Below are 23808 nucleotides of genomic sequence, written 5' to 3'. Positions count from 1 at the left end.
TTAACCGCGACTTTATTGTTTTAAGCAGTAGGCGGGGAAAAAAATGAAATTGAATGGAACAGGATAATCTGGAAATGGTTTAAAAGGGAGAAGTTTGTCGAAAAGGAGGCGAAGGCGATTGAATGGGCTAAAAATCGGACAGGCTGTCCGGGTAAAAAAAAAAAGGGGAGGGGGTGGAAAAAGGGGTGCAACACGAGGACTTCCCAGGGGGTCACCCATCCTAGTACTACTCTCGACCAAGCACGCTTAACTGCGGAGTTCTAATGGGATCCGGTGCATTAGTGCTGGTATGATCGCACCCGAAGATTAGCCGCGACTTTATTGTTTTAAGCAGTAGACGGGGAAAAAAATGAAATTGAATGGAACAGGATAATCTGAAAATGGTTTAAAAGGGCGAAGTTTGTCGAAAAGGAGGCGAAGGCAATTGAATGGGCTAAAAATTGGACAGGCTGTCCGGGAAAAAAAAAAAAAGGGAGGGGGGTGGAAAAAGGGGTGCAACACGAGGACCTCCCAGGGGGTCACCCATCCTAGTACTACTCTCGACCAAGCACGCTTAACTGCGGAGTTCTGATGGGATCCGGTGCATTAGTGCTGGTATGATCGCACCCGAAGATTATCCGCGACTTTATTGTTTTAAGCAGTAGACGGGGAAAAAAATGAAATTGAATGGAACATGATAATCTGGAAATGGTTAAAAAAGGAGAAGTTTGTCGAAAAGAAGGCGAAGGCGAGAGAATGGTCTAAAAATCGGACAGGCTGGCCGGGGAAGAAAAAAAGGGGAGGGGGGGTGGAAAAAGGGGTGCAACACGAGGACTTCCCAGGGGGTCAACCCTCCTAGTACTACTCTCGCCCAAACACGCTTAACTGCGGAGTTCTGATGGGATCCGGTGCATTAGTGCCGGCATGATCACACCCGAAGATTAACCGCGACTTTATTGTTTTAAGCAGTAGACGGGGAAAAAAATGAAATTGAATGGAACAGGATAATCTGGAAATGGTTTAAAAGGGAGAAGTTTGTCGAAAAGGAGGCGAAGGCGATTGAATGGGCTAAAAATCGGACAGGTTGGCGGGGGAAAAAAAAAAGGGGAGGGGGGTGGAAAAAGGGGTGCAACACGAGAACTTCCCAGGGGGTCACCCGTCCTAGCACTACTCTCGCCCAAGCACACTTAACTACGGAGTTCTGATGGGATCCGGTCCATTAGTGCTGGTGTGATCGCACCCGAAGATTAACCGCAACTTTATTGTTTTAAGCAGTAGACGGGAAAAAAATGAAATTGAATGGAACAGGATATTCTGGAAATGGTTTAAAAGGGAGAAGTTTGTCGAAAATGAGGGGAAGGCGATTGAATGGGCTAAAAATCGGACAGGCAGTCCGGGGAAAAAAAAAAGGGGAGGGGGGGTGGAAAAAGGGGTGCAACACGAGGACTTCCCAGGGGGTCACCCATCCTAGTACTACGCTCGCCCAAGCACGCTTAAATGCGGAGTTCTGATGGCATCCGGTGCATTAGTGCTTGTATGATCGCACCCGAAGATTAACCGCGACTTTATTGTCTTAAGCAGTAGACGAGGAAAAAAATGTAATTGAATGGAACAGGATAATCTGGAAATGGTTTAAAAGGGAGAAGTTTGTCGAAAAGGAGGCGAAGGCGATTGCATGGGTTAAAAATCGGACAGGCTGTCCGGGGGAAAAAAAAAAGGGGAGGGGGGTGGAAAAAGGGGTGCAACTCGAGAACTTCCCAGGGGGTCACCCATCCTAGTACTACTCTCGCCCAAGCTCGCTTAACTGCGGATTTCTGATGGGATCCGGTGGATTAGTGCTGGTGTGATCGCACCGGAAGATTAACAGCGACTTTATTGTTTTAAACAGTAGACGGGGAAAAAAATGAAATTGAATGGAACAGGATAATCTGGAAATGGTTTAAAAGGGAGAAGTTTGTCGAAAAGGAGGCGAAGGCGATTGAATCGGCTAAAAATCGGACAGGCTGTCCAAGGAAAAAAAAAAACGGAGGCGGGGTGGAAAAAGAGGTGCAACACGAGGACTTCCCAGGGGGTCACCCATCCTAGTACTACTCTCGCCCAAGCACGTTTAACTGCGGAGTTCTGATGGGATCCGATGCGTTAGTGCTGGTATGACCGCACCCGAAGATTAACTGCGACGTTATTGTTTTAAGCAGTAGGCGGGGAAAAAAATGAAATTGAATGGAACAGGATAATCTGGAAATTGTTTAAAAGGGAGAAGTTTGTCGAAAAGGAGGCTAAGGCGATTGAATGGGCTAAAAATCGGACAGGCTGTCCGGGTAAAAAAAAAAAGGGGAGGGGGTGGAAAAAGGGGTGCAACACGAGGACTTCCCAGGGGGTCACCCATCCTAGTAGTACTCTCGACCAAGCACGCTTAACTGCGGAGTTCTGATGGGATCCGGTGCATTAGTGCTGGTATGATCGCACCCGAAGAATAGCCGCGACTTTATTGTTTTAAGCTGTAGACGGGGAAAAAAATGAAATTGAATGGAACAGGATAATCTGGAAATGGTTTAAAAGGGCGAAGTTTGTCGAAAAGGAGGCGAAGGCGATTGAATGGGCTAAAAATTGGACAGGCTGTCCGGGGAAAAAAAAAAAGAGAGGGGGGGTGGAAAAAGCGGTGCAACACGAGGACCTCCCAGGGGGTCACCCATTCTAGTACTACTCTCGCCCAAGCACGCTTAACTGCGGAGTTCTGATGGGATCCGGTGCATTAGTGCTGGTATGATCGCACCCGAAGATTATCCGCGACTTTATTGTTTGAAGCAGTAGACGGGGAAAAAAATGAAATTGAATGGAACAGGATAATCTGGAAATGGTTTAAAAGGGAGAAGTTTGTCGAAAAGAAGGCGAAGGCGAGAGAATGGTCTAAAAATCGGACAGGCTGGCCGGGGAAGAAAAAAAGGGGAGGGGGGGTGGAAAAATGGGTGCAACACGAGGACTTCCCAGGGGGTCACCCCTCCTAGTACTACTCTCGCCCAAACACGCTTAACTGCGGGGTTCTGATGGGATCCGGTGCATTAGTGCCGGCATGATCAAACCCGAAGATTAACCGCGACTTTATTGTTTTAAGCAGTAGACGGGGAAAAAAATGAAATTGAATGGAACAGGATAATCTGGAAATGGTTTAAAAGGGAGAAGTTTGTCGAAAAGGAGGCGAAGGCGATTGAATGGGCTAAAAATCGGACAGGCTGGCGGGGGAAAAAAAAAAAGGGGAGGGGGGGGTGGAAAAAGGGGTGCAACACGAGAACTTCCCAGGGGGTCACCCATCCTAGTACTACTCTCGCCCAAGCACATTTAACTACGGAGTTCTGATGGGATCCGGTCCATTAGTGCTGGTGTGATCGCACCCGAAGATTAACCGCAACTTTATTGTTTTAAGCAGTAGACGGGAAAAAATGAAATTGAATGGAACAGGATATTCTGGAAATGGTTTAAAAGGGAGAAGTTTGTCGAAAATGAGGGGAAGGCGATTGAATGGGCTAAAAATCGGACAGGCAGTCCGGGGAAAAAAAAAAAGGGGAGAGGGGTGGAAAAAGGGGTGCAACACGAGGACTTCCCAGGGGGTCACCCATCCTAGTACTACGCTCGCCCAAGCACGCTTAAATGCGGAGTTCTGATGGCATCCGGTGCATTAGTGCTTGTATGATCGCACCCGAAGATTAACCGCGACTTTATTGTTTTAAGCAGTAGACGGGGAAAAAAATGAAATTGAATGGAACAGGATAATCTGGAAATGGTTTAAAAGGGAGAAGTTTGTCGAAAAGGAGGCGAAGGCGATTGAATGGGTTAAAAATCGGACAGGCTGTCCGGGGAAAAAAAAAAGGGGGGGGGGTGGAAAAAGGGGTGCAACACGAGGACTTCCCAGGGGGTCACCCATCCTAGTACTATTATCGCCCAAGCACGCTTAACTGCGGAGTTCTGATGGGATCCGGTGCATTAGTGCTGGTATGATCGCACCCGAAGATTAACCGCGACTTTATTGTTTTAAGCCGTAGACGGGGAAACAAATGAAATTGAATGGAACAGGATAATCTGGAAATGGTTTAAAAGAGAGAAGTTTGTCGAAAAGGAGGCGAAGGCGATTGAATGGGCTAAAAATCGGATAGGCTGGCCGGGGAAAAAAAAAAGGGGAGGGGGGTGGAAAAAGGGGTGCAACACGAGGACTTCCCAGGGGGTCACCCCTCCTAGTACTACTCTCGCCCAAGCACGCTTAACTGTGGAGTTCTGATGAGATCCGGTGCATTAGTGCTGGTTTGATCGCACCCGAAGATTAACCGCGACTTTATTGTTTTAAGCAGTAGACGGGGAAAAAAATGAAATTGAATGGAACAGGATAATCTGGAAATGGTTTAAAAGGGAGAAGTTCGTCGAAAAGGAGGCGAAGGCGATTGAATGGGCTATAAATCGGACAGGCTGTCCGGGGAAAAAAAAAAGGGGAGGGTGGGTGGAAAAAGGGGTGCAACACGAGGGGGGCACCCATCCTAGTACTATTCTCGCCCAAGCACGCTTACCTGCGGAGTTCTGATGGGATCCGGTGCATTAGTGCTGGTATGATCGCACCCGAAGATTAACCGCGACTTTGTTGTTTTAAGCAGTAGACGGGGAAAAAAATGAAATTGAATGGACCAGGATAATCTGGAAATGGTTTAAATGGGAGAAGTTTGTCGAAAAGGAGGCGAAGGCGAGAGAATGGTGTAAAAATCGGACAGGCTGGCCGGGGAAAAAAAAAAAGGGGAGGGGGGTGGAAAAAGGGGTGCAACACGAGGACTTCCCAGGAGGTCACCCATCCTGGTACTACTCTCGCCCAAGCACGCTTAACTGCGGAGTTCTGATGGGATCTGGTGCATTAGTGCTGGTGTGATCGCACCCGAAGATTAACCGCGACTTTATTGTTTTAAGCAGTAGACGGGGAAAAAAATGAAATTTAATGGAACAGGATAATCTGGAAATGGTTTAAAAGGGAGAAGTTTGTTGAAAAGCAGGCGAAGGCGATTGAATGGGCTAAAAATCGGACAGGCTGTCCGGGGAAAAATAAAAGGGGAGGGGGGGTGGAAAAAGGGGTGCAACACGAGGACTTCCCAGGGGGTCACCAATCCTAGTACTACTCTCGCCTAAGCACGCTTAACTGCGGAGTTTTGATGCGATCCGGTGCATTAGTGCTGGTACGATCGCACCCGAAGATTAACCGCGACTTTATTGTTTTAAGCAGTAGATGGGGAAAAAAATGAAATTGAGTGGAACTGGATAATCTGGAAATGGTTTAAAAGGGAGAGGTTTGTTGAAAAGGAAGCGAAGGCGATTGAATGGGCTAAAAATCGGACAGGCTGTCCGGGGAAAAAAAAAAGGGGAGGGGGGGGTGGAAAAAGGCGTGCAACACGAGGACTTCCCAGGGGGTCACCACTCCTAGTACTACTCTCGCCCAAGCACGCTTAGCTGCGGAGTTCTGATGGGATCCGGTGCATTAGTGCTGGTATGATCGCACCCGAAGATTAGCCGCGACTTTATTGTTCTAAGCAGTAGACGGGGAAAAAAATGAAATTGAATGGAACAGGATAATCTGGAAATGGTTTAAGAGGGAGAAGTTTGTCGAAAAGGAGGCGAAGGCGATTGAATGGGCTAAAAATCGGACAGGCGGTCCGGGGAAAAAAAAAAGGGGAGGGGCGGTGAAAAAAGGGGTGCAACACGAGGACTTCCCAGGGGGTCACCCATCCTAGTACAACTCTCGCCCAAGCACGCTTAATTGTGGAGTTCTGATGGGATCCGGTGCATTAGTGCTGGTATGATCGCACCCGAAGATTAACCGCAACATTATTGTTTTAAGCAGTAGACGGGGAAAATAATGAAATTGAATGGAACAGGATAATCTGGAAATTGTTTAAAAGGGAGAAGTTTGTCGAAAAGGAGGCGAAGACGATTGAATGGGCTGAAAATCGGACAGGCTGTCCGGGGAAAAAAAAAAAGGGGAGGGGGGTGGAAAATGGGGTGCAACACGAGGACTTCCGAGGGGGTCACCCATCCTAGTACTACTCTCGCCCAAGCACGCTTAACTGCGGAGTTCTGATGGGATCCGGGGCATTAGTGCTGGTACGATCGCACCCGAAGATTAGCCTCGACTTTATTGTTTTAAGCAGTAGACGGGGAAAAAAATGAAATTGAATGGAACAGGATAATCTGGAAATGGTTTAAAAGGGCGAAGTTTGTCGAAAAGGAGGCGAAGGCAATTGAATGGGCTAAAAATCGGACAGGCTGTCCGGGGAAAAAAAAAAGTGGAGGGGGGGTGGAAAAAGGGGTGGAACACGAGGACTTCCCAGGGGGTCACCCATCCTAGTACTACTCTCGCCCAGGCACGCTTAACTGCGGAGTTCTGATGAGATCTGGTGCGTTAGTGCTGGTATGATCGCACCCGAAGATTTCCCGCGACTTTATTGTTTTAAGCAGTAGACGGGGAAAAAAATGAAATTGAATGGAACAGGATAATCTGGAAATGATTTAAAAGGGAGAAGTTTGTCGAAAAGGAGGCGAAGGCGATTGAATGGGCAAAAAATCGGCCTGGCTGTCCGGGGAAAAAAAAAAGAGGAGGGGGTGTGGAAAAAGGGGTGCAACACGTGGACTTCCCAGGGGTTCACCCATCCTAGTACTACTCTCACCCAAGCACGCTTAACTGCGGAGTTCTGATGGGATCCGGTGCATTAGTGCTGGTATGATCGCACCCGAAGATTAGCCGCGACTTTATTGTTTTAAGCAGTAGACGGGGAAAAAATGAAATTGAATGGAACAGGATAATCTGGAAATGGTTTAAAAAGGAGAAGTTTGTCGAAAAGGAGGCGAAGGCGATTGAATGGGATAAAAATCGGACAGGCTGGCCGGGGAAAAAAAAAAGGGGAGGGGGGGTGGAAAAAGGGGTGCTACACGAGGACTTCCCATGGGGTCACCCATCCTAGTACTACTCTCGCCCAAGCACGCTTAACTGCGGAGTTCTGATGGGATCCAGTGCATTAGTGCTGGTGTGATCGCACCCGAAGATTAGCCGCGACTTTATTGTTTTAAGCAGTAGACGGGGAAAAAAATGAAATTGAATGGAACAGGATAATCTGGAAATGGTTTAAAAGGGAGAAGTTTGTCGAAATGGAGGCGAAGGCGATTGAATGGGCTAAAAATCGGACAGGATGTCCGGGGAAAAAAAAAAGGGGAGGGGGGTGGAAAAAGGGGTGCAACACGAGGACTTGCCAGGGGGTCACCCATCCTAGTACTACTCTCACCCAAGCACGCTTAACGGCGGAGTTCTGATGGGATCCGGTGCATTAGTGCTGGTATGAACGCACCCGAAGATTAACCGCGACTTTATTGTTTTAAGCAGTAGACGGCGAAAAAAATGAAATTGAATGGAACAGGATAATCTGGAAATGGTTTAAAAGGGAGAAGTGTGTCGAAAAGGAGGCAAAGGCGATTGAATGGGCTAAAAATCGGACAGGCTGTCCGGGGGAAAAAAAAGGGTGAGGGGGGGTGGAAGAAGTGGTGCAACACGAGGACTTCCCAGGGGGTCACCCATCCTAGTACTACTCTCACCCAAGCACGCTTAAATGCGGAGTTCTGATGGGATCCGGTGCATTAGTGCTGGTATGATCGCACCCGAAGATTAGCCGCGACTTTATTGTTTTAAGCAGTAGGCGGGGAAAAAAATGAAATTGAATGGAACAGGATAATCTGGAAATGGTTTAAAAGGGAGAAGTTTGTCGAAAAGGAGGCGAAGGTGATTGAATGGGCTAAAAATCGGACAGGCTGTCCGGGGAAAAAAAAAAAGGGGACGGGCGGTGGAAAAAGGGGTGCAACACGAGGACTTCCCAGGGTGTCACCCATCCTAGTACTACTCTCGCCCAAGCACGCTTAACTACGGAGTTCTGAAGGGATCCAGTGCATTAGTGCTGGTATGATCACACCCGAAGATTAACCGCGACTTTATGGTTTTAAGCAGTAGACGGGGAAAAAAATGAAATTGAATGGAACTGGATAATCTGGAAATGGTTTAGAAGGGAGAAGTTTGTCGAAAAGGAGGCGAAGGCGATTGAATGGGCTAAAAATCGGACAGGCTGTCCGGGGAAAAAAACAAAGGAGTGGGGGTGTGGAAAAAGGGGTGCAACTCGAGGACTTCCCAAGGGGTCACCCTACCTGGTACTACTCTCGCCCAAGCACGCTTAACTGCGGGGTTTTGATGGGATCCGGTGCATTAGTGCTGGTATGATCGCACCCGAAGATTAACCGGAACTTTATGATTTTAAGCAGTAGACGGGGAAAAAAATGAAATTGAATGGAACAGGATAATCTGGAAATGGTTTAAAAGGGAGAAGTTTGTCGAAAAGAAGGCGAAGGCGAGAGAATGGTCTAAAAATCGGACATGCTGGCCGGGGAAAAAAAAAAAGGGGAGGGGTGGTGGAAAAAGGGGTGCAACAAGAGGACGTCCCAGGGGGTCACCCATCCTAGTACTACTCTCGCCCAAGCACGCTTAACTGCGGAGTTCTGATGGGATCCGGTGCATTAGTGCTGGTGTGATCGCACCCGAAGATTAACCGCGACTTTATTGTTTTAAGCAGTAGATGGGGAAAAAAATGAAATTGAATGGAACAGGATAATCTGGAAATGGTTTAAAAGGGAGAAGTTTGTCGAAAAGGAGGCGAAGGCAATTGAATGGGCTAAAAATCGGACAGGCTGCCCGGGGAAAAAAAAAAGGGGGAGGGGGGTGGAAAAAGGGGTGCAACACGAGGACTTCCCTTGGGGTCACCCATCCTAGTACTAATCTCGCCCAAGCACGCTTAACTGCGGAGTTCTGATGGGATCCGGTGCATTTATGCTGGTATGATCGCACCCGAAGATTAACCGCGACTTTAATGTTTTAAGCAGTAGACGGGGAAAAAAATGAAATTGAATGGAACAGGATAATCTGGAAATGGTTTAAAAGGGAGAAGTTTGTCGAAAAGGAGGCGAAGGCGAGAGAATGGTCTAAAAATCGGACAGGCTGGCCGGGGAAAAAAAAAAAGGGGAGGGGGGGTGGAAAAAGGGGTGCAACACGAGGACTTCCCAGGGGGTCACCCATCCAAGTACTACTCTCACCCAAGCACGCTTAACTGCGGAGTTCTGATGGGATCCGGTGCATTAGTGCTGGTATGATCGCACCCGAAGATTAACCGCGACCTTATTGTTTTCAGCAGTAGACGGGGAAAAAAATGAAATTGAATGGAACAGGATAATCTGAAAATCGTTTAAAAGGGAGAAGTTTGTCGAAAAGGAGGCGAAGGCGATTGAATGGGCTAAAAATCGGACAGGCTGTCCGGGGAAAAAAAAAAGGGGAGGGGGGTGGAAAAGGGGTGCAACACGAGGACTTCCCAGGGCGTCACCCATCCTAGTACTACCCTCACCCAAGCACGCTTAACTGCAGAGTTCTGATGGGATCCGGTGTATTAGTGTTGGCATGATTGCACCCGAAGAGTAGCCGCGACTTTATTGTTTTAAGCAGTAGACGGGGAAAAAAATGAAATTGAATGGAACAGGATAATCTGGAAATGGTTTAAAAGGGAGAAGTTTGTCGAAAGGGAGGCGAAGGCGATTGAATGGGCTAAAAATCGGACAGGTTGTCCGGGGGAAAAAAAAAAGGGGAGGGGCGGTGAAAAAAGGGGTGCAACACGAGGACTTCCCAGGGGGTCACCCATCCTAGTACTACTCTCGCCCAAGCACGCTTAACTACGGAGTTCTGATGGGATCCGGCGCATTAGTGCTGGTATGATCGCACCCGAAGATTAACCGCGACTTTATTGTTTTAAGCAGTAGACGGGGAAAAAAATGAAATTGAATGGAACAGGATAATCTGGAAATGGTTTAGAAGGGAGAAGTTTGTCGAAAAGGAGGCGAAGGCGATTGAATGGGCTAAAAATCGGACAGGCTGTCCGGGGAAAAAAAAAAAGGAGAGGGGGGGCGGAAAAAGGGGTGCTACACGAGGACTTCCCAGGGGGTCACCCATCCTTGTACTACTCTCGACCAAGCACGCTTAACTGCGGAGTTCTGATGGGATCCGGTGCATTAGTGCTGGTATGATCGCACCCGAAGATTAACCGTGACTTTTTTGTTTTAAGCAGTAGACGGGGAAAAAAATGAAATTGAATGGAACAGGATAATCTGGAAATGGTTTAAAAGGGAGAAGTTTGTCGAAAAGGAGGAGAAGGCGATTGAATGGGCTAAAAACGGACAGGCTGGCCGGGGAAAAAAAAAAGGGGGAGGAGGTGGAAAAAGGGGTGCAACACGAGGACTTCGCAAGGGGTCACCCATCCTAGTACTAGTCTCGCCCAAGCACGCTTAACTGCGGAGTTCTGATGGGATCCGGTGCATTAGTGCTGGTGTGATCGCACCCGAAGATTAGCCGCGGCTTTATTGTTTTAAGCAGTAGACGGGGAAAAAATGAAATTGAATGGAACAGGATAATCTGGAAATGGTTTAAAAGGGAGAAGTTTGTCGAAAAGAAGGCGAAGGCGATTGAATGGGCTAAAAATCGGACAGGCTGTCCGGGGAAAAAAAAAAGGGGAAGGGGGGTGGAAAAAGGGGTGCAACACGAGGACTTCCCAGGGGGTCACCCATCCTAGTACTACTCTCGCCCAAGCACGCTTAACTGCGGAGTTCTGATGGGATCCGGTGCATTAGTGCTGGTATGATCGCACCCGAAGATTAACCTCGACTTTATTGTTTTAAGCAGTAGACGGGGAAAAAATTGAAATTGAATGGAACAGGATAATCTGGAAATGGTTTAAAAGGGAGAAGTTTGTCGAAAAGGAGGCGAAGGCGATTGAATGGGCTAAAAATCGGACAGGCTGTCCGGGGAAAAAAAAAAAAGGGGAGAGGGGTCGGAAAAAGGGGTTCAACACGAGGACTTCCCAGGGGGTCACCCATCCTAGTACTACTCTCGCCCAAGCACGCTTAACTGCGGAGTTCTGATGGGATCCGGTGCATTAGTGCTGGTATGATCGCACCCGAAGATTAACCGCGACTTTATTGTTTTAAGCAGTAGACGGGGAAAAAAATGAAATTGAATGGAACAGCATAATCTGGAAATGGTTTAAAAGGGAGAAGTTTGTCGAAAAGGAGGCGAAGGCGATTGAATGGGCTAAAAATCGGACAGGCTGTCCGGGGAAAAAAAAAAAGGGGAGGGGGGGTGGGAAAAGGGGTGCAACACGAGGACTTCCCAGGGGGTCACCCATCCTAGTACTACTCTCGCCCAGGCACGCTTAACTGCGGAGTTCTGATGGGATCTGGTGCATTAGTGCTGGTATGATCGCACCCGAAGATTAACCGCGACTTTATTGTTTTAAGCAGTAGACGGGGAAAAAAATGAAATTGAATGGAACAGGATAATCTGGAAATGGTTTAAAAGGGAGAAGTTTGTCGAAAAGGAGGCGAAGGCGATTGAATGGGCTAAAAATCGGACAGGCTGGCCGGTTTAAAAAAAAAAGGGGAGGTGTGGTGGAAAAAGGGGTGCAACACGAGGACTTCCCAGGGGGTCACCCATCCTAGTACTACTCTCGCCCAAGCACGCTTAACTGCGGTGTTCTGATGGGATCCGGGGCATTAGTGCTGGTATGATCGCACCCGAAGATTAACCGCGACTTTATTGTTTTAAGCACTAGACGGGGAAAAAAATGAAATTGAATGGAACAGGATAATCTGGAAATGGTTTAAAAGGGAGAAGTTTGTCGAAAAGGAGGCGAAGGCGATTGAATGGGCTAAAAATCGGACAGGCTGGCCGGGGGAAAAAAAAAAGGGGAGGGAGGGGTGGAAAAAGGGGTGCAACACGAGGACTTCCCAGGTGGTCACCCATCCTAGCACTACTCTCGCCCCAAGCACTCTTAACTGCGGAGTCCTGATCGGATCCGGTGCATTAGTGCTGGTATGATTGCACCCGAAGATTAACCGCGACTTCATTGTTTTAAGCAGTAGACGGGGAAAAAAATGAAATTGAATGGAACAGGATAATCTGGAAATGGTTTAAAAGGGAGAAGTTTGTCGAAAAGGAGGCGAAGGCGATTGAATGGGCAAAAAATCGGCCTGGCTGTCCGGGGAAAAAAAAAAGAGGAGGGGGTGTGGAAAAAGGGGTGCAACACGTGGACTTCCCAGGGGTTCACCCATCCTAGTACTACTCTCGCCCAAGCACGCTTAACTGCGGAGTTCTGATGGGATCCGGTGCATTAGTGCTGGTATGATCGCACCCGAAGATTAACCGCGACTTTGTTGTTTTAAGCAATAGACGGGGAAAAAAATGAAATTGAATGGAACAGGATAATCTGGAAATGGTTTTGAAGGGAGAAGTTTGTCGAAAAGGAGGCGAAGGCGATTGAATGGGCTAAAAATCGGACAGGCTGTCCGGGGAAAAAAAAAAAGGAGAGGGGGGGTGGAAAAAGGGGTGCAACACGAGGACTTCCCAGGGGGTCAGCCATCCTAGTACTACTCTCGCCCAAGCACGCTTAACAGCGGAGTTCTGATGGGATCCGGTGCATTAGTGCTGGTATGATCGCACCGGAAGATTAGCCGCGACTTTGTTGTTTTAAGCAGTAGACGGGGAAAAAATGAAATTGAATGGAACAGGATAATCTGGAAATGGTTTAAAAGGGAGAAGTTGGTCGAAAAGGAGGCGAAGGCGATTGAATGGGCAAAGAATCGGACAGGCTGTCCGAGGAAAAAAAAAAAGGGGAGGGGGGGAAAAAGGGGTGCAACACGAGGATTTCCCAGGGGGTCACCCATCCTAGTACTACTCTCGCCCAAGCACGTTTAACTGCGGAGTTCTGATGGGATCCGGTGCATTAGTGCCGGCATGATCACACCCGAAGATTAACCGCGACTTTATTGTTTTAAGCAGTAGACGGGGAAAAAAATGAAATTGAATGGAACAGGATAATCTGGAAATGGTTTAGAAGGGAGAAGTTGGCCGAAAAGAAGGCGAAGGCGATTGAATGGGCTAAAAATCGGACAGGCTGGCGGGGGAAAAAAAAAAAGGGGAGGGGGGGTGGAAAAAGGGGTGCAACACGAGGACTTCCCAGGGGGTCACCCATCCTAGTACTACTCTCACCTGAGCACGCTTAACTGCGGAGTTCAGATGGGATTCGGTGCATTAGTGCTGGTATGATCGCACCCGAAGATTAACCGCGACTTTATTGTTTTAAGCAGTAGACGGGGAAAAAAATGAAATTGAAAGGAACAAGATAATCTGGAAATCGTTTAAAAGGGAGAAGTTTGTCGAAAAGGAGGCGAAGGCGATTGAATGGGCTAAAAATCGGACAGGCTGTCCGGGGACAAAAAAAAGGGGAGAGGGGTGGAAAAAGGGGTGCAACACGATTACTTCCCATGGCGTCACCCATCCTGGTACTACCCTCACCCAAGAACGCTTAACTGCAGAGTTCTGATGGGATCCGGTGCATTAGTGCTGGTATGATCGCACCCGAAGATTAGCCGCGACTTTATTGTTTTAAGCAGTAGACGGGGAAAAAAATGAAATTGAATGGAACAGGATAATCTGGAAATGGTTTAGAAGGGAGAAGTTTGTCGAAAAGGAGGCGAAGGCGATTGAATGGGCTAAAAATCGGACAGGCTGTCCGGGGGAAAAAAAAAAAAGGAAGGGGGGTGGAAAAAGAGGTGCAACACGAGGACTTCCCAGGGGGTCACCCATCCTGGTACTACTCTCGCCCAAGCACGCTTAACTGCGGAGTTCTGATGGGATCTGGTGCATTAGTGCTGGTATGATCGCACCCGGAGATTAGCCGCGACTTTATTGTTTTAAGCAGTAGACGGGGAAAAAAATGAAATTGAATGGAACAGGATAATCTGGAAATGGTTTAAAAGGGAGAAGTTTGTCGAAAAGGAGGCGAAGGCGATTGAATGGGCTAAAAATCGGACAGGCTCTCCGGGGAAAAAAAAAAGGAGAGGGGGCATGGAAAAAAAGGTGCAACACGAGGACTTCCCAGGGGGTCACCCATCCTAGTACTACTCTCGCCCAAGCACGCTTAACTGCGGAGTTCTGATGGGATCCGGTGCATTGGTGCTGGTATGTTCCCACCCGAAGATTAGCCGCGACTTTATTGTTCTAAGCAGTAGACGGGGAAAAAAATGAAATTGAATGGAACAGGATAATCTGGAAATGGTTTAAAAGGGAGAAGTTTGTCGAAAAGGAGGCGAGGGCGATTGAATGGGCTAAAAATCGGACAGGCTGTCCGGGGAAAAAAAAAAAGGAGAGGGGGGTGGGAAAAAGGGGTGCAACACGAGGACATCCCAGGGGGTCACCCATCCTAGTACTACTCTCGCCCAAGCACGCTTAGCTGCGGAGTTCTGATGGGATCCGGTGCATTAGTGCTGGTATGATCGCACCCGAAGATTAGCCGCGACTTTATTGTTTTAAGCAGTAGACGGGGAAAACAATGAAATTGAATGGAACAGGATAATCTGGAAATGGTTTAAAAGGGAGAAGTTTGTCAAAAAGGAGGCGAAGGCGATTGAATGGGCTAAAAATCGGACAGGCTGTCCGGGGAAAAAAAAAAGGGGGAGGGGGGGTGGAAAAAGTGGAACAGGATACGAGGACTTCCCAGGGGGTCACCCATCCTGGTACTACTCTCGCGCAAACACGCTTTACTGCGGAGTTCTGATTGGATCCGGTGCATTAGTGCTGGTATGATCGCACCCGAAGATTAACCGCGACTTTGTGGTTCTAAGCAGTGGACGGGGAAAAAATTGAAATTGAATGGAACAGGATAATCTGGAAATGGTTTAAAAGGGAGAAGTTTGTCGAAAAGGATGCGAAGGCGATTGAATGGGCAAAAAATCGGCCAGGCTGTCCGGGGAAAAAAAAAGAGGAGGGGGGGTGGAAAAAGGGGTGCAACACGAGGACTTCCCAGGGGTTCACCCATCCTAGTACTACTCTCGCCCAAGCACGCTTAACTGCGGAGTTCTGATGGGATCCGGTGCATTAGTGCTGGTATGATCGCACCCGAAGATTGACCGCGACTTTGTTGTTTTAAGCAGTAGACGGGGAAAAAAATGAAATTGAAAGGAACAGGATAATCTGGAAATGGTTTGGAAGGGAGAAGTTTGTCGAAAAGGAGGCGAACGCGATTGAATGCGCTAAAAATCGGACAGGCTGTCCGGGAAAAAAAAAAAGGAGAGGGGGGGTGGAAAAAGGGGTGCAACACGAGGACTTCCCAGGGGGTCACCCATCCTAGTACTACTCTCGCCCAAGCACGATTAACTGCGGAGTTCTGATGGGATCCGGTGCGTTAGTGCTGGTATGATCGCACCGGAAGATTAGCCGCGACTTTATTGTTTTAAGCAGTAGACGGGGAAAAAAATGAAATTGAATGGAACAGGATAATCTGGAAATGGTTTAAAAGGGAGAAGTTTGTCGAAAAGGGGGCGAAGGCGATTGAATGGGCAAAAAATCGAACAGGATGTCCGGGGAAAAAAAAAAAAGGGGAGAGGGGTGGACAAGGGGTGCAACACGAGGACTTCCCAGGGGGTCACCCATCCTAGTACTACTCTCACTCAAGCACGCTTAACTGCGGTGTTCTGATGGGATCCGGTGCATTAGTGCTGCTATGATCGCACCCGAAGATTAACCGCGACTTTATTGTTTTAAGCAGTAGACGGGGAAAAAAATGAAATTGAATGGAACCGGATAATCTGGAAATGGTTTAAAAGGGAGAAGTTTGTCGAAAAGGAGGCGAAGGCGATTGAATGGGCTAAAAATCGGACAGGCTGGCCGGGAAAAAAAAAAAGGGGAGGGGGGGTGGAAAAAGGGGTGCAACACGAGGACTTCCCAGGGGGTCACCCATCCTAGCACTACTCTCGCCCAAGCACTCTTAACTGCGGAGTTCTGATGGGATCCGGTGCATTAGTGCCGGTATGATTGCACCCGAAGATTAACCGCGACTTCATTGTTTTAAGCAGTAGACGGGGAAAAAAATGAAATTGAATGGAACAGGATAATCTGGAAATGGTTTAAAAGGGAGAAGTTTGTCGAAAAGGATGCGAAGGCGATTGAATGGGCAAAAAATCGGCCAGGCTGGCCGGGGAAAAAAAAAAAGGGGAGTGGGGGTGGAAAAAGGGGCGCAACACGAGGACTTCCCAAGGGGTCACCCATCCTAGTACTACTCTCGCCCAAGCACGCTTAACTGCGGAGTTCTGATGGGATCCGGTGCATTAGTGCTGGTGTGATCGCACCCGAAGATTAGCCGCGGCTTTATTGTTTTAAGCAGCAGACGGGGAAAAAAAGGAAATTGAATGGAACAGGATAATCTGGAAATGGTTTAAAAGGGAGAAGTTTGTCGAAAAGGAGGCGAACGCGATTGAATGGGCTAAAAATCGGACAGGCTGTCCGGGGAAAAAAAAAAAGGGGAGGGGGGGTGGAAAAAGGGGTCCAACACGAGGACTTCCAAGGGGGTCACCCATCCTAGTACTACTCTCGCCCAAGCACACTTAACTGCGGAGTTCTGATGGGATCCGGTGCATTAGTGCTAGTATGATCGCACCCGAAGATTAACCGCGACTTTATTGTTTTAAGCAGTAGACGGGGAAAAAAATGAAATTGAATGGAACAGGATAATCTGGAAATGGTTTAAAAGGGAGAAGTTTGTCGAAAAGGAGGAGAAGGCGATTGAATGGGCAAAAAATCGGACAGGCTGTCCGGGGAAAAAAAAAAGGGGAGAGGGGTGGAAAAAGGGGTGCAACATGAGGACTTCCCAGGGCGTCACCCATCCTAGTACTACTCTCGCTCAAGCACGCTTAACTGCGGAGTTCTGATAGGATCCGGTGCATTAGTGCTGCTATGATCGCACCCGAAGATTAACCGCGACTTTATTGTTTTAAGCAGTCGACGGGGAAAAAAATGAAATTAAATGGAACCGGATAATCTGGAAATAGTTTAAAAGGGAGAAGTTTGTCGAAAAGGAGGCGAAGGCGATTGAATGGGCCAAAAATCGGACAGGCTGGCCGGGGAAAAAAAAAAAGGGAGTGGGGGTGGAAAAAGGGGCGCAACACGAGGACTTCCCAAGGGGTCACCCATCCTAGTACTACTCTCGCCCAAGCACGCTTAACTGCGGAGTTCTGATGGGATCCGGTGCATTAGTGCTGGTGTGATCGCACCCGAAGATTAGCCGCGACTTTATTGTTTTAAGCCGTAGACGGGGAAAAAAATGAAATTGAATGGAACAGGATAATCTGGAAATGGTTTAAAAGGGAGAAGTTTGTCGAAAAGGAGGCGAAGGCGATTGAATGGGCTAAAAATCGGACAGGCTGTCCGGGGAAAAAAAAAAAAGGGGAGGGGGGGTGGGAAAAGGGGTGCAACACGAGGACTTCCCAGGGGGTCACCCATCCTAGTACTACTCTCGCCCAAGCACGCTTAACTGCGGAGTTCTGAGGGGATCCGGTGCATTTGTGCTGGTATGATCGCACCTGAAGATTAACCGCGACTTTATTGTTTTAAGCAGTAGACGGGGAAAAAAATGAAATTGAATGGAACAGGATAATCTGGAAATGGTTTAAAAGGGAGAAGTTTGTCGAAAAGGAGGCGAATGCGATTGAATGGGCTAAAAATCGGACAGGCTGCCCGGCGAAAAAAAAAAAGGGGAGGGGGGTTGGAAAAAGGGGTTCAACAAGGGGACTTCCCAGGGGGGTTGCCCATCCTAGTACTACTCTCGCCCAAGCACGCTTAACTGCGGAGTTCTGATGGGGTCCGGTGCATTAGTGCTGGTATGATCGCACCCGAAGACTAACCGCGACTTTGTTGTTTTAAACAGTAGACGGGGAAAAAATGAAATTGAATGGAACAGGATAATTTGGAAATGGTTTCAAAGGGAGAAGTTTGTCAAAAAGGAGACGAAGGCGATTGAATGGGATAAAAATCGGACAGGCTGTCCAGGGAAAAAAAAAAGGGGAGGGGGGGTGGAAAAAGGGGTGCAACGCGAGGACTTCCCAAGGGGCCACCCATCCTAGTACTACTCTTGCCCAAGCACACTTCACGGCGGAGTTCTGATGGGATCCGGTGCATTAGTGCTGGTATGATCGCACCCGAAGATTAACCGCGACTTTGTTTTTTTAAGCAGTAGACGGGGAAAAAATTGAAATTGAATGGAACAGGATAATCTGGAAATGGTTTAAAAGGGAGAAGTTTGTCGAAAAGGAGGCGAAGGCGATCGAATGGGCTAAAAATCGGACAGGCTGTCCGGGAAAAAAAAAAGGGGAGGGGGGTGGAAAAAGGGGTGCAACAAGAGGACTTCCCAGGGGGTCACCCATCCTAGTACTACTCTCGCGCAAGCACGCTAAACTGCGGAGTTCTGATGGGATCCGGTGCATTAGTGCTGGTATGATCGCACCCGAAGATTAACCGCGACTTTGTTGTTTTAAGCAGTAGACGGGGAAAAAATGAAATTGAATGGAACAGGATAATCTGGAAATGGTTTAAAAGGGAGAAGTTTGTCGAAAAGGAGGCGAAGGCGATTGAACGGGCTAAAAATCGGATAGGCTGTCCGGGGAAAAAAAAAGGGGAGGGGCGGTGGAAAAAGGGGTGCAACACGAGGACTTCCCAGGGGGTCACCCATCCTACTACTCCTCTCGCCCAAGCACACTTAACTGCGGAGTTCTGATGGGATCCGGTGCATTAGTGCAGGTATGATCGCACCCGAAGATTAACCGCGACTTTCATGTTTTAAGCAGTAGACGGGGAAAAAAATGAAATTGAATGGAACGGGATAATCTGGAAATGGTTTAAAAGGAAGAAGTTTGTCGAAAAGGAGGCGAAGGCGATTGAATGGGCTAAAAATCGGACAGGCTGTCCAGGGAAAAAAAAAAAGGGGAGGGGGGTGGAAAAAAGGGTGCAACACGAGGACTTCCCAGGGGGTCACCCATCCTAGTACTACTCACGCCCAAGAACGCTTAACTGCGGAGTTCTGATGGGATCCGGTGCATTAATGCTGGTACGATCGCACCCGAAGATTAACCGCGACTTTGTTGTTTTAAGCAGTAGACGGGGGAAAAAATGAAATTGAATGGAACGGGATAATCTGGAAATGGTTTAAAAGGGAGAAGTTTGTCGAAAAGGAGGCGAAGGCGATCGAATGGGCTAAAAATCGGAGAGGCTGTCCGGGAAAAAAAAAAAAGAGGAGGGGGGGTGTAAAAAGGGGTGCAACACGAGGACTTCCCAGGGGGTCACCCATCCTAGTACTACTCTCGCGCAAGCACGCTTTACTGCAGAGTTCTGAAGGGATCCGGTGCATTAGTGCTGGTATGATCGCACCCGAAGATTAACCGCGACTTTGTGGTTCTAAGCAGTAGACGGGGAAAAAATTGAAATTGAATGGAACAGGATAATCTGGAAATGGTTTAAAAGGGAGAAGTTTGTCGAAAAGGAGGCGAAGGCGATTGAATGGGCTAAAAAATAGATAGGCTGTCCGTGGAAAAAAAAAAGGGGAGGGGGGTGGGAAAAGGGGTGCAACACGAGGACTTCCCAGGGGGTCACCCATCCTAGTACTACTCTCGGCCAAGCACGCTTAATTGCGGAGTTCTGATGGGATCCGGTGCATTAGTGCTGGTATGATCGCACCCGAAGACTAACCGCGACTTTGTTGTTTTAAGCCGTAGACGGGGAAAAAAATGAAATTGAATGGAATAGGATAATCTGGAAATGGTTTAAAAGGGAGAAGTTTGTCGAAAAGGAGGCGAAGACGATTGAATGGGCTAAAAATCGGAGAGGCTATCCGGGGAAAAAAAAAAGAGAGGGGGGGGGGTGGAAAAAGGGGTGCAACACGAGGACTTCCAGGGGGTCACCCATCCTAGTACTACTCTCGACCAAGCACGCTTAACTGCGGAGTTCTGATGGGATCCGGTGCATTAGTGCTGGTATGATCGCACCCGAAGATTAACCGCGACTTTGTGGTTCTAAGCAGTAGACGGGGAAAAAATTGAAATTGAATGGAACAGGATAATCTGGAAATGGTTTAAAAGGGAGAAGTTTGTCGAAAAGGACGCGAAGGCGATTGAATGGGCTAAAAAACGGATAGGCTGTCCGGGGAAAAAAAAAAAGGGGAGGGGGGTGGAAAAAGGGGTGCAGCACGAGGACTTCCCAGGGGGTCACCCATCCTAGTACTACTCTCGGCCAAGCACGCTTAACTGCGGAGTTCTGATGGGATCCGGTGCATTAGTGCTGGTATGATTGCACCCGAAGACTAACCGCAACTTTGTTGTTTTAAGCAGTAGACGGGGAAAAAAATGAAATTGAATGGAACAGGATAATCTGGAAATGGTTTAAAAGGGAGAATTTGTCGAAAATGAGGCGAAGGCGATTGAATGGGCTAAAAATCGGACAGGCTGTCCGGGAAAAAAAAAAAAGGGGAGGGGGGGTGTAAAAAGGGGTGAAACAAGAGGACTTCCCAGGGGGTCACCCATCCTAGTACTACTCTCGCCCAAGCACGCTTAACTGCGAAGTTCTGATGGGATCCGGTGCATTAGTGCTGGTATGATCGCACCCGAAGATTAACCGCGACTTTGTTGTTTTAAGCAGTAGACGGGGAAAAAAATGAAATTGAACAGAACAGGATAATCTGGAAATGGTTTAAAAGGGAGAAGTTTGTCGAAAAGGAGGCGAAGGCGATTGAATGGGCTAAAAATCGGACAAGCTGTCCGGGGAAAAAAAAAAAGGGGAGGGGGGGTGGAAAAGGGGGTGCAACACGAGGACTTCCCAGGGGGTCACCCATCCTAGTACTACTCTCGCCAAGCACGCTTAACGGCGGAGTTCTGATGGGATCCGGTGCATTAATGCTGGTATGATCGCACCCGAAGATTAACCGCGACTTTGTTGTTTTAAGCAGTAGACGGGGAAAAAAATGAAATTGAATGGAACAGGATAATCTGGAAATAGTTTAAAAGGGAGAAGTTTGTTGAAAAGGAGGCGAAGGCGATTGAATGGGCTAAAAATCGGACAGGCTGTCCGGGGAAAAAAAAAGGGAAGGGGAGGTGTAAAAAGGGGTGCAACACGAGGACTTCCCAGGGGGTCACCCATCCTAGTACTACTCTCGACCAAGCATGCTTAACTGCGGAGTTCTGATGGGATCCGATGCATTAGTGCTAGTATGATCGCACCCGAAGATTAACCGCGACTTTGTTGTTTTAAGCAGTAGACGGGGAAAAAATTGAAATTGAATGGAACAGGATAATCTGGAAATGGTTTAAAAGGGAGAAGTTTGTCGAAAAGGAGGCGAAGGCGATTGAATGGGCTAAAAAACGGACAGGTTGTCCGGGGAAAAAAAAAAAGGGGAGGGGGTGGAAAAAGGGGTGCCACACGAGGACTTCACAGGGGTCACCCATCCTAGTACTACTCTCGGCCAAGCACGCTTAACTGCGGAGTTCTGATGGGATCCGGTGCATTAGTGCTGGTATGATCGCAACCGAAGACTAACCGCGACTTTGTTGTTTTAAGCAGTAGACGGGGAAAAAATGAAATTGAATGGAACAGGATAATCTGGAAATGGTTTAAGAGGGAGAAGTTTGTCGAAAAGGAGGCGAAGGCGATTGAATGGGCTAAAAATCGGACAGGCTGTCCGGGGAAAAAAAAAGGGGAGGGGTGGTGGAAAAAGGGGTGCAACACGAGGACTTCCCAAGGGGTCACCCATCCTAGTACTACTCTCGCCCAAGCACACTTCACTGCGGAGTTCTGATGGGATCCGGTGGATTAGTGCTGGTATGATCGGACCCGAAGATTAACCGCGACTTTGTTTTTTTAAGCAGTAGACTGGGAAAAAAATGAAATTGAACGGAACAGGATAATCTGGAAATGGTTTAAAAGGGAGAAGTTTGTCGAAAAGGAGGCGAAGGCGATTGAATGGGCTAAAAATCGGACAGGCTGTCCGGGAAAAAAAAAAAAGGGGTGGGGGGTGGAAAAAGGGGTGCAACAAGAGGACTTCCCAGGGGGTCACCCCTCCTAGTACTACTCTCGCGCAAGCACGCTTAACTGCGGAGTTCTGATGGGATCCGGTGCATTTGTGCTGGTATGATCGCACCCGAAGATTAACCGCGACTTTGTTGTTTTAAGCACTAGACGGGGAAAAAAATGAAATTGAATGGAACAGGATAATCTGGAAATGGTTTAAAAGGGAGAAGTTTGTCGAAAAGGAGGCGAAGGCAATTGAATGGGCTAAAAATCGGACAGGCTGTCCGGGGAAAAAAAAAAGGGGAGGGGGGTGGAAAATGGGGTGCAACACGAGGACTTCCCAGCGGGGCACCCATCCTACTACTCCTCTCGCCCGAGCACACTTAACTGCGGAGTTCTGATGGGATCCGGTGCATTAGTGCTGGTATGATCGCACCCGAAGATTAACCGCGACTTCCTTGTTTTAAGCAGTAGACGGGGAAAAAAATGAAATTGAATGGAACGGGATAATCTGGAAATGGTTTAAAAGGGAGAAGTTTGTTGAAAAGGAGGCGAAGGCGATTGAATGGGCTAAAAATCGGACAGGCTGTCCAGGGAAAAAAAAAAGGGGAGGGGGGGTGGAAAAAGGGGTGCAACACGAGGACTTCCCAGGGGTCACCCATCCTAGTACTACTCACGCCCAAGCACGCTTAACTGCGGAGTTCTGATGGGATCCGGTGCATTAATGCTGGTATGATCGCACCCGAAGATTAACCGCGACTTTGTTGTTTTAAACAGTAGACGGGGAAAAAATTGAAATTGAATGGAACAGGATAATCTGGAAATGGTTTAAAAGGGAGAAGTTTGTCGAAAAGGAGGCGAAGGCGATTGAATGGGCTAAAAAACGGACAGGCTGTCCGGGGAAAAAAAAAAGAGGAGGGGGGGGTGTAAAAATGGGTGCAACACGAGGACTTCCCAGGGGGTCACCCATCCAAGTACTACTCTCGACCAAGCACGCTTAACTGCGGAGTTCTGATGGCATCCGGTGCATTAGTGCTGGTATGATCGCACCCGAAGATTAACCGCGACTTTGTGGTTCTAAGCAGTAGACGGGGAAAAAATTGAAATTGAATGGAAAAGGGTAATCTGGAAATGGTTTAAAAGGGAGAAGTTTGTCAAAAAGGAGGCGAAGGCGATTGAATGGGTTAAAAATCGGACAGGCTGTCCGGGGGAAAAAAAAAGGGGAGGGGGGGTGGAAAAAGGGGTGCAACACGGGACTTTCCAGGTGGTCACCCATCCTAGTACTACTCTCGCCTAAGCACGCTTAATTGCGGAGTTCTGATGGGATCCGGTGCATTAGTGCTGGTATGATCGCACCCGAAGATTAACCGCCACTTTGTTGTTTTAAGCAGTAGACGGGGAAAAAAATGAAATTACATGGAACAGGATAATCTGGAAATGGTTTAAAAGGGAGAAGTTTGTCGAAAAGGAGGCGAAGGCGATTGAATGGGCTAAAAATCGGACAGGCTGTCCGGGGAAAAAAAAAAGGGGAGGGGGGGGTGGAAAAAGGGGTCCAACACGAGGACTTCCAAGGGGGTCACCCATCCTAGTACTACTCTCGCCCAAGCACGCTTAACTGCGGAGTTCTGATGGGATCCGGTGCATTAGTGCTGGTCTGATCGCACCCGAAGATTAACCGCGACTTTCTTGTTTTAAGCAGTAGACGGGGGAAAAAAATGAAATTGAATGGAAAAGGATAATCTGGAAATGGTTAAAAAGGGTGAAGTTTGTCGAAAAGGAGGCGAAAGCGATTGAATGGGCTAAAAATTGGACAGGCTGTCCGGGGAAAAAAAAAAGGGGGAGGGGTGGTGGAA

General features: G+C 48.1%; 75 non-coding genes and 2 pseudogenes across 75 annotated transcripts; all 77 read right to left on the bottom strand.

The window, feature by feature from the left end:
* Window positions 1-182: 182 nt before the first annotated feature.
* On the bottom strand, window positions 183-301 carry LOC145809988 (5S ribosomal RNA). Its single transcript, XR_014353555.1, has one exon. It is a non-coding gene; the product is annotated as a 5S ribosomal RNA (ribosomal RNA).
* Window positions 302-489: 188 nt separating this feature from the next.
* LOC145810109 (5S ribosomal RNA) lies at window positions 490-608 on the bottom strand. The gene has a single exon (XR_014353675.1). It is a non-coding gene; the product is annotated as a 5S ribosomal RNA (ribosomal RNA).
* A 188-nt stretch (window positions 609-796) lies between these two features.
* On the bottom strand, window positions 797-915 carry LOC145811537 (5S ribosomal RNA). Its single transcript, XR_014355077.1, has one exon. It is a non-coding gene; the product is annotated as a 5S ribosomal RNA (ribosomal RNA).
* A 187-nt stretch (window positions 916-1102) lies between these two features.
* On the bottom strand, window positions 1103-1221 carry LOC145811837 (5S ribosomal RNA). The gene has a single exon (XR_014355368.1). It is a non-coding gene; the product is annotated as a 5S ribosomal RNA (ribosomal RNA).
* A 187-nt stretch (window positions 1222-1408) lies between these two features.
* On the bottom strand, window positions 1409-1527 carry LOC145812131 (5S ribosomal RNA). Its single transcript, XR_014355656.1, has one exon. It is a non-coding gene; the product is annotated as a 5S ribosomal RNA (ribosomal RNA).
* Window positions 1528-1715: 188 nt separating this feature from the next.
* On the bottom strand, window positions 1716-1834 carry LOC145812015 (5S ribosomal RNA). The gene has a single exon (XR_014355543.1). It is a non-coding gene; the product is annotated as a 5S ribosomal RNA (ribosomal RNA).
* A 188-nt stretch (window positions 1835-2022) lies between these two features.
* On the bottom strand, window positions 2023-2141 carry LOC145810824 (5S ribosomal RNA). Its single transcript, XR_014354379.1, has one exon. It is a non-coding gene; the product is annotated as a 5S ribosomal RNA (ribosomal RNA).
* A 187-nt stretch (window positions 2142-2328) lies between these two features.
* On the bottom strand, window positions 2329-2447 carry LOC145810684 (5S ribosomal RNA). Its single transcript, XR_014354243.1, has one exon. It is a non-coding gene; the product is annotated as a 5S ribosomal RNA (ribosomal RNA).
* Window positions 2448-2635: 188 nt separating this feature from the next.
* LOC145810530 (5S ribosomal RNA) lies at window positions 2636-2754 on the bottom strand. The gene has a single exon (XR_014354094.1). It is a non-coding gene; the product is annotated as a 5S ribosomal RNA (ribosomal RNA).
* Window positions 2755-2942: 188 nt separating this feature from the next.
* Window positions 2943-3061, bottom strand: LOC145812217 (5S ribosomal RNA). Its single transcript, XR_014355743.1, has one exon. It is a non-coding gene; the product is annotated as a 5S ribosomal RNA (ribosomal RNA).
* A 190-nt stretch (window positions 3062-3251) lies between these two features.
* LOC145811086 (5S ribosomal RNA) lies at window positions 3252-3370 on the bottom strand. The gene has a single exon (XR_014354638.1). It is a non-coding gene; the product is annotated as a 5S ribosomal RNA (ribosomal RNA).
* A 186-nt stretch (window positions 3371-3556) lies between these two features.
* LOC145812130 (5S ribosomal RNA) lies at window positions 3557-3675 on the bottom strand. Its single transcript, XR_014355655.1, has one exon. It is a non-coding gene; the product is annotated as a 5S ribosomal RNA (ribosomal RNA).
* A 186-nt stretch (window positions 3676-3861) lies between these two features.
* LOC145810462 (5S ribosomal RNA) lies at window positions 3862-3980 on the bottom strand. The gene has a single exon (XR_014354029.1). It is a non-coding gene; the product is annotated as a 5S ribosomal RNA (ribosomal RNA).
* A 187-nt stretch (window positions 3981-4167) lies between these two features.
* LOC145811237 (5S ribosomal RNA) lies at window positions 4168-4286 on the bottom strand. Its single transcript, XR_014354782.1, has one exon. It is a non-coding gene; the product is annotated as a 5S ribosomal RNA (ribosomal RNA).
* Window positions 4287-4474: 188 nt separating this feature from the next.
* On the bottom strand, window positions 4475-4583 carry LOC145812389 (5S ribosomal RNA; annotated as a pseudogene).
* Window positions 4584-4771: 188 nt separating this feature from the next.
* On the bottom strand, window positions 4772-4890 carry LOC145810178 (5S ribosomal RNA). Its single transcript, XR_014353749.1, has one exon. It is a non-coding gene; the product is annotated as a 5S ribosomal RNA (ribosomal RNA).
* Window positions 4891-5078: 188 nt separating this feature from the next.
* Window positions 5079-5197, bottom strand: LOC145812183 (5S ribosomal RNA). Its single transcript, XR_014355709.1, has one exon. It is a non-coding gene; the product is annotated as a 5S ribosomal RNA (ribosomal RNA).
* Window positions 5198-5386: 189 nt separating this feature from the next.
* On the bottom strand, window positions 5387-5505 carry LOC145811495 (5S ribosomal RNA). Its single transcript, XR_014355035.1, has one exon. It is a non-coding gene; the product is annotated as a 5S ribosomal RNA (ribosomal RNA).
* A 188-nt stretch (window positions 5506-5693) lies between these two features.
* LOC145810990 (5S ribosomal RNA) lies at window positions 5694-5812 on the bottom strand. The gene has a single exon (XR_014354541.1). It is a non-coding gene; the product is annotated as a 5S ribosomal RNA (ribosomal RNA).
* Window positions 5813-6000: 188 nt separating this feature from the next.
* LOC145810864 (5S ribosomal RNA) lies at window positions 6001-6119 on the bottom strand. Its single transcript, XR_014354418.1, has one exon. It is a non-coding gene; the product is annotated as a 5S ribosomal RNA (ribosomal RNA).
* A 188-nt stretch (window positions 6120-6307) lies between these two features.
* Window positions 6308-6426, bottom strand: LOC145811327 (5S ribosomal RNA). The gene has a single exon (XR_014354871.1). It is a non-coding gene; the product is annotated as a 5S ribosomal RNA (ribosomal RNA).
* A 188-nt stretch (window positions 6427-6614) lies between these two features.
* Window positions 6615-6733, bottom strand: LOC145810835 (5S ribosomal RNA). The gene has a single exon (XR_014354390.1). It is a non-coding gene; the product is annotated as a 5S ribosomal RNA (ribosomal RNA).
* Window positions 6734-6920: 187 nt separating this feature from the next.
* LOC145810956 (5S ribosomal RNA) lies at window positions 6921-7039 on the bottom strand. The gene has a single exon (XR_014354507.1). It is a non-coding gene; the product is annotated as a 5S ribosomal RNA (ribosomal RNA).
* A 187-nt stretch (window positions 7040-7226) lies between these two features.
* LOC145811639 (5S ribosomal RNA) lies at window positions 7227-7345 on the bottom strand. Its single transcript, XR_014355176.1, has one exon. It is a non-coding gene; the product is annotated as a 5S ribosomal RNA (ribosomal RNA).
* Window positions 7346-7533: 188 nt separating this feature from the next.
* LOC145811306 (5S ribosomal RNA) lies at window positions 7534-7652 on the bottom strand. Its single transcript, XR_014354850.1, has one exon. It is a non-coding gene; the product is annotated as a 5S ribosomal RNA (ribosomal RNA).
* A 189-nt stretch (window positions 7653-7841) lies between these two features.
* Window positions 7842-7960, bottom strand: LOC145811481 (5S ribosomal RNA). Its single transcript, XR_014355021.1, has one exon. It is a non-coding gene; the product is annotated as a 5S ribosomal RNA (ribosomal RNA).
* A 189-nt stretch (window positions 7961-8149) lies between these two features.
* On the bottom strand, window positions 8150-8268 carry LOC145812017 (5S ribosomal RNA). Its single transcript, XR_014355544.1, has one exon. It is a non-coding gene; the product is annotated as a 5S ribosomal RNA (ribosomal RNA).
* Window positions 8269-8457: 189 nt separating this feature from the next.
* On the bottom strand, window positions 8458-8576 carry LOC145811552 (5S ribosomal RNA). The gene has a single exon (XR_014355091.1). It is a non-coding gene; the product is annotated as a 5S ribosomal RNA (ribosomal RNA).
* Window positions 8577-8764: 188 nt separating this feature from the next.
* On the bottom strand, window positions 8765-8883 carry LOC145810524 (5S ribosomal RNA). The gene has a single exon (XR_014354088.1). It is a non-coding gene; the product is annotated as a 5S ribosomal RNA (ribosomal RNA).
* A 189-nt stretch (window positions 8884-9072) lies between these two features.
* LOC145809789 (5S ribosomal RNA) lies at window positions 9073-9191 on the bottom strand. The gene has a single exon (XR_014353355.1). It is a non-coding gene; the product is annotated as a 5S ribosomal RNA (ribosomal RNA).
* A 186-nt stretch (window positions 9192-9377) lies between these two features.
* On the bottom strand, window positions 9378-9496 carry LOC145811997 (5S ribosomal RNA). Its single transcript, XR_014355523.1, has one exon. It is a non-coding gene; the product is annotated as a 5S ribosomal RNA (ribosomal RNA).
* A 189-nt stretch (window positions 9497-9685) lies between these two features.
* On the bottom strand, window positions 9686-9804 carry LOC145809245 (5S ribosomal RNA). Its single transcript, XR_014352754.1, has one exon. It is a non-coding gene; the product is annotated as a 5S ribosomal RNA (ribosomal RNA).
* A 189-nt stretch (window positions 9805-9993) lies between these two features.
* LOC145811279 (5S ribosomal RNA) lies at window positions 9994-10112 on the bottom strand. Its single transcript, XR_014354823.1, has one exon. It is a non-coding gene; the product is annotated as a 5S ribosomal RNA (ribosomal RNA).
* A 186-nt stretch (window positions 10113-10298) lies between these two features.
* LOC145810610 (5S ribosomal RNA) lies at window positions 10299-10417 on the bottom strand. Its single transcript, XR_014354171.1, has one exon. It is a non-coding gene; the product is annotated as a 5S ribosomal RNA (ribosomal RNA).
* Window positions 10418-10604: 187 nt separating this feature from the next.
* Window positions 10605-10723, bottom strand: LOC145808217 (5S ribosomal RNA). The gene has a single exon (XR_014351681.1). It is a non-coding gene; the product is annotated as a 5S ribosomal RNA (ribosomal RNA).
* A 190-nt stretch (window positions 10724-10913) lies between these two features.
* On the bottom strand, window positions 10914-11032 carry LOC145810314 (5S ribosomal RNA). The gene has a single exon (XR_014353889.1). It is a non-coding gene; the product is annotated as a 5S ribosomal RNA (ribosomal RNA).
* A 189-nt stretch (window positions 11033-11221) lies between these two features.
* On the bottom strand, window positions 11222-11340 carry LOC145809797 (5S ribosomal RNA). Its single transcript, XR_014353363.1, has one exon. It is a non-coding gene; the product is annotated as a 5S ribosomal RNA (ribosomal RNA).
* A 189-nt stretch (window positions 11341-11529) lies between these two features.
* Window positions 11530-11648, bottom strand: LOC145810778 (5S ribosomal RNA). Its single transcript, XR_014354334.1, has one exon. It is a non-coding gene; the product is annotated as a 5S ribosomal RNA (ribosomal RNA).
* A 190-nt stretch (window positions 11649-11838) lies between these two features.
* On the bottom strand, window positions 11839-11958 carry LOC145811793 (5S ribosomal RNA). Its single transcript, XR_014355326.1, has one exon. It is a non-coding gene; the product is annotated as a 5S ribosomal RNA (ribosomal RNA).
* Window positions 11959-12146: 188 nt separating this feature from the next.
* On the bottom strand, window positions 12147-12265 carry LOC145810189 (5S ribosomal RNA). Its single transcript, XR_014353760.1, has one exon. It is a non-coding gene; the product is annotated as a 5S ribosomal RNA (ribosomal RNA).
* Window positions 12266-12454: 189 nt separating this feature from the next.
* Window positions 12455-12573, bottom strand: LOC145811186 (5S ribosomal RNA). The gene has a single exon (XR_014354734.1). It is a non-coding gene; the product is annotated as a 5S ribosomal RNA (ribosomal RNA).
* Window positions 12574-12758: 185 nt separating this feature from the next.
* On the bottom strand, window positions 12759-12877 carry LOC145810382 (5S ribosomal RNA). The gene has a single exon (XR_014353952.1). It is a non-coding gene; the product is annotated as a 5S ribosomal RNA (ribosomal RNA).
* Window positions 12878-13066: 189 nt separating this feature from the next.
* On the bottom strand, window positions 13067-13185 carry LOC145811567 (5S ribosomal RNA). Its single transcript, XR_014355106.1, has one exon. It is a non-coding gene; the product is annotated as a 5S ribosomal RNA (ribosomal RNA).
* A 187-nt stretch (window positions 13186-13372) lies between these two features.
* Window positions 13373-13491, bottom strand: LOC145812265 (5S ribosomal RNA). Its single transcript, XR_014355799.1, has one exon. It is a non-coding gene; the product is annotated as a 5S ribosomal RNA (ribosomal RNA).
* A 189-nt stretch (window positions 13492-13680) lies between these two features.
* LOC145810192 (5S ribosomal RNA) lies at window positions 13681-13799 on the bottom strand. Its single transcript, XR_014353764.1, has one exon. It is a non-coding gene; the product is annotated as a 5S ribosomal RNA (ribosomal RNA).
* A 188-nt stretch (window positions 13800-13987) lies between these two features.
* On the bottom strand, window positions 13988-14106 carry LOC145811210 (5S ribosomal RNA). The gene has a single exon (XR_014354756.1). It is a non-coding gene; the product is annotated as a 5S ribosomal RNA (ribosomal RNA).
* A 189-nt stretch (window positions 14107-14295) lies between these two features.
* Window positions 14296-14414, bottom strand: LOC145810342 (5S ribosomal RNA). The gene has a single exon (XR_014353916.1). It is a non-coding gene; the product is annotated as a 5S ribosomal RNA (ribosomal RNA).
* Window positions 14415-14605: 191 nt separating this feature from the next.
* LOC145812338 (5S ribosomal RNA) lies at window positions 14606-14724 on the bottom strand (annotated as a pseudogene).
* Window positions 14725-14911: 187 nt separating this feature from the next.
* LOC145810214 (5S ribosomal RNA) lies at window positions 14912-15030 on the bottom strand. Its single transcript, XR_014353788.1, has one exon. It is a non-coding gene; the product is annotated as a 5S ribosomal RNA (ribosomal RNA).
* Window positions 15031-15218: 188 nt separating this feature from the next.
* LOC145810559 (5S ribosomal RNA) lies at window positions 15219-15337 on the bottom strand. Its single transcript, XR_014354123.1, has one exon. It is a non-coding gene; the product is annotated as a 5S ribosomal RNA (ribosomal RNA).
* A 188-nt stretch (window positions 15338-15525) lies between these two features.
* Window positions 15526-15644, bottom strand: LOC145811590 (5S ribosomal RNA). Its single transcript, XR_014355129.1, has one exon. It is a non-coding gene; the product is annotated as a 5S ribosomal RNA (ribosomal RNA).
* A 188-nt stretch (window positions 15645-15832) lies between these two features.
* LOC145809920 (5S ribosomal RNA) lies at window positions 15833-15951 on the bottom strand. Its single transcript, XR_014353487.1, has one exon. It is a non-coding gene; the product is annotated as a 5S ribosomal RNA (ribosomal RNA).
* Window positions 15952-16140: 189 nt separating this feature from the next.
* Window positions 16141-16259, bottom strand: LOC145810102 (5S ribosomal RNA). The gene has a single exon (XR_014353668.1). It is a non-coding gene; the product is annotated as a 5S ribosomal RNA (ribosomal RNA).
* A 189-nt stretch (window positions 16260-16448) lies between these two features.
* LOC145811536 (5S ribosomal RNA) lies at window positions 16449-16567 on the bottom strand. The gene has a single exon (XR_014355076.1). It is a non-coding gene; the product is annotated as a 5S ribosomal RNA (ribosomal RNA).
* Window positions 16568-16754: 187 nt separating this feature from the next.
* Window positions 16755-16873, bottom strand: LOC145812086 (5S ribosomal RNA). The gene has a single exon (XR_014355612.1). It is a non-coding gene; the product is annotated as a 5S ribosomal RNA (ribosomal RNA).
* A 188-nt stretch (window positions 16874-17061) lies between these two features.
* On the bottom strand, window positions 17062-17180 carry LOC145810101 (5S ribosomal RNA). The gene has a single exon (XR_014353667.1). It is a non-coding gene; the product is annotated as a 5S ribosomal RNA (ribosomal RNA).
* A 190-nt stretch (window positions 17181-17370) lies between these two features.
* Window positions 17371-17489, bottom strand: LOC145810658 (5S ribosomal RNA). Its single transcript, XR_014354218.1, has one exon. It is a non-coding gene; the product is annotated as a 5S ribosomal RNA (ribosomal RNA).
* A 189-nt stretch (window positions 17490-17678) lies between these two features.
* Window positions 17679-17798, bottom strand: LOC145812269 (5S ribosomal RNA). The gene has a single exon (XR_014355803.1). It is a non-coding gene; the product is annotated as a 5S ribosomal RNA (ribosomal RNA).
* A 187-nt stretch (window positions 17799-17985) lies between these two features.
* On the bottom strand, window positions 17986-18104 carry LOC145811748 (5S ribosomal RNA). Its single transcript, XR_014355281.1, has one exon. It is a non-coding gene; the product is annotated as a 5S ribosomal RNA (ribosomal RNA).
* Window positions 18105-18290: 186 nt separating this feature from the next.
* Window positions 18291-18409, bottom strand: LOC145811866 (5S ribosomal RNA). The gene has a single exon (XR_014355399.1). It is a non-coding gene; the product is annotated as a 5S ribosomal RNA (ribosomal RNA).
* A 186-nt stretch (window positions 18410-18595) lies between these two features.
* On the bottom strand, window positions 18596-18714 carry LOC145810713 (5S ribosomal RNA). The gene has a single exon (XR_014354270.1). It is a non-coding gene; the product is annotated as a 5S ribosomal RNA (ribosomal RNA).
* A 188-nt stretch (window positions 18715-18902) lies between these two features.
* Window positions 18903-19021, bottom strand: LOC145811004 (5S ribosomal RNA). Its single transcript, XR_014354554.1, has one exon. It is a non-coding gene; the product is annotated as a 5S ribosomal RNA (ribosomal RNA).
* A 189-nt stretch (window positions 19022-19210) lies between these two features.
* Window positions 19211-19329, bottom strand: LOC145811571 (5S ribosomal RNA). The gene has a single exon (XR_014355110.1). It is a non-coding gene; the product is annotated as a 5S ribosomal RNA (ribosomal RNA).
* Window positions 19330-19516: 187 nt separating this feature from the next.
* On the bottom strand, window positions 19517-19635 carry LOC145810842 (5S ribosomal RNA). The gene has a single exon (XR_014354397.1). It is a non-coding gene; the product is annotated as a 5S ribosomal RNA (ribosomal RNA).
* Window positions 19636-19825: 190 nt separating this feature from the next.
* Window positions 19826-19943, bottom strand: LOC145811002 (5S ribosomal RNA). Its single transcript, XR_014354552.1, has one exon. It is a non-coding gene; the product is annotated as a 5S ribosomal RNA (ribosomal RNA).
* A 188-nt stretch (window positions 19944-20131) lies between these two features.
* LOC145810674 (5S ribosomal RNA) lies at window positions 20132-20250 on the bottom strand. Its single transcript, XR_014354233.1, has one exon. It is a non-coding gene; the product is annotated as a 5S ribosomal RNA (ribosomal RNA).
* Window positions 20251-20438: 188 nt separating this feature from the next.
* On the bottom strand, window positions 20439-20557 carry LOC145811608 (5S ribosomal RNA). Its single transcript, XR_014355146.1, has one exon. It is a non-coding gene; the product is annotated as a 5S ribosomal RNA (ribosomal RNA).
* Window positions 20558-20746: 189 nt separating this feature from the next.
* Window positions 20747-20864, bottom strand: LOC145811546 (5S ribosomal RNA). The gene has a single exon (XR_014355086.1). It is a non-coding gene; the product is annotated as a 5S ribosomal RNA (ribosomal RNA).
* A 187-nt stretch (window positions 20865-21051) lies between these two features.
* LOC145811489 (5S ribosomal RNA) lies at window positions 21052-21170 on the bottom strand. Its single transcript, XR_014355029.1, has one exon. It is a non-coding gene; the product is annotated as a 5S ribosomal RNA (ribosomal RNA).
* A 187-nt stretch (window positions 21171-21357) lies between these two features.
* LOC145811982 (5S ribosomal RNA) lies at window positions 21358-21475 on the bottom strand. The gene has a single exon (XR_014355509.1). It is a non-coding gene; the product is annotated as a 5S ribosomal RNA (ribosomal RNA).
* Window positions 21476-21661: 186 nt separating this feature from the next.
* On the bottom strand, window positions 21662-21780 carry LOC145811310 (5S ribosomal RNA). The gene has a single exon (XR_014354854.1). It is a non-coding gene; the product is annotated as a 5S ribosomal RNA (ribosomal RNA).
* A 188-nt stretch (window positions 21781-21968) lies between these two features.
* LOC145811900 (5S ribosomal RNA) lies at window positions 21969-22087 on the bottom strand. The gene has a single exon (XR_014355431.1). It is a non-coding gene; the product is annotated as a 5S ribosomal RNA (ribosomal RNA).
* Window positions 22088-22274: 187 nt separating this feature from the next.
* On the bottom strand, window positions 22275-22393 carry LOC145811527 (5S ribosomal RNA). Its single transcript, XR_014355068.1, has one exon. It is a non-coding gene; the product is annotated as a 5S ribosomal RNA (ribosomal RNA).
* Window positions 22394-22581: 188 nt separating this feature from the next.
* Window positions 22582-22699, bottom strand: LOC145810552 (5S ribosomal RNA). The gene has a single exon (XR_014354116.1). It is a non-coding gene; the product is annotated as a 5S ribosomal RNA (ribosomal RNA).
* A 189-nt stretch (window positions 22700-22888) lies between these two features.
* LOC145811454 (5S ribosomal RNA) lies at window positions 22889-23007 on the bottom strand. Its single transcript, XR_014354995.1, has one exon. It is a non-coding gene; the product is annotated as a 5S ribosomal RNA (ribosomal RNA).
* A 188-nt stretch (window positions 23008-23195) lies between these two features.
* On the bottom strand, window positions 23196-23313 carry LOC145811675 (5S ribosomal RNA). Its single transcript, XR_014355210.1, has one exon. It is a non-coding gene; the product is annotated as a 5S ribosomal RNA (ribosomal RNA).
* A 189-nt stretch (window positions 23314-23502) lies between these two features.
* On the bottom strand, window positions 23503-23621 carry LOC145811452 (5S ribosomal RNA). The gene has a single exon (XR_014354993.1). It is a non-coding gene; the product is annotated as a 5S ribosomal RNA (ribosomal RNA).
* Window positions 23622-23808: the final 187 nt, after the last annotated feature.

The sequence above is a fragment of the Camellia sinensis genome, chromosome 14 (assembly GCF_055761805.1).
Source record: "Camellia sinensis isolate YWXY chromosome 14, ASM5576180v1, whole genome shotgun sequence".
Taxonomy (NCBI): domain Eukaryota; kingdom Viridiplantae; phylum Streptophyta; class Magnoliopsida; order Ericales; family Theaceae; genus Camellia; species Camellia sinensis.
Note: the sequence above shows the minus strand (reverse complement) of the source record. Positions and strands in the feature narration are given on the sequence as shown.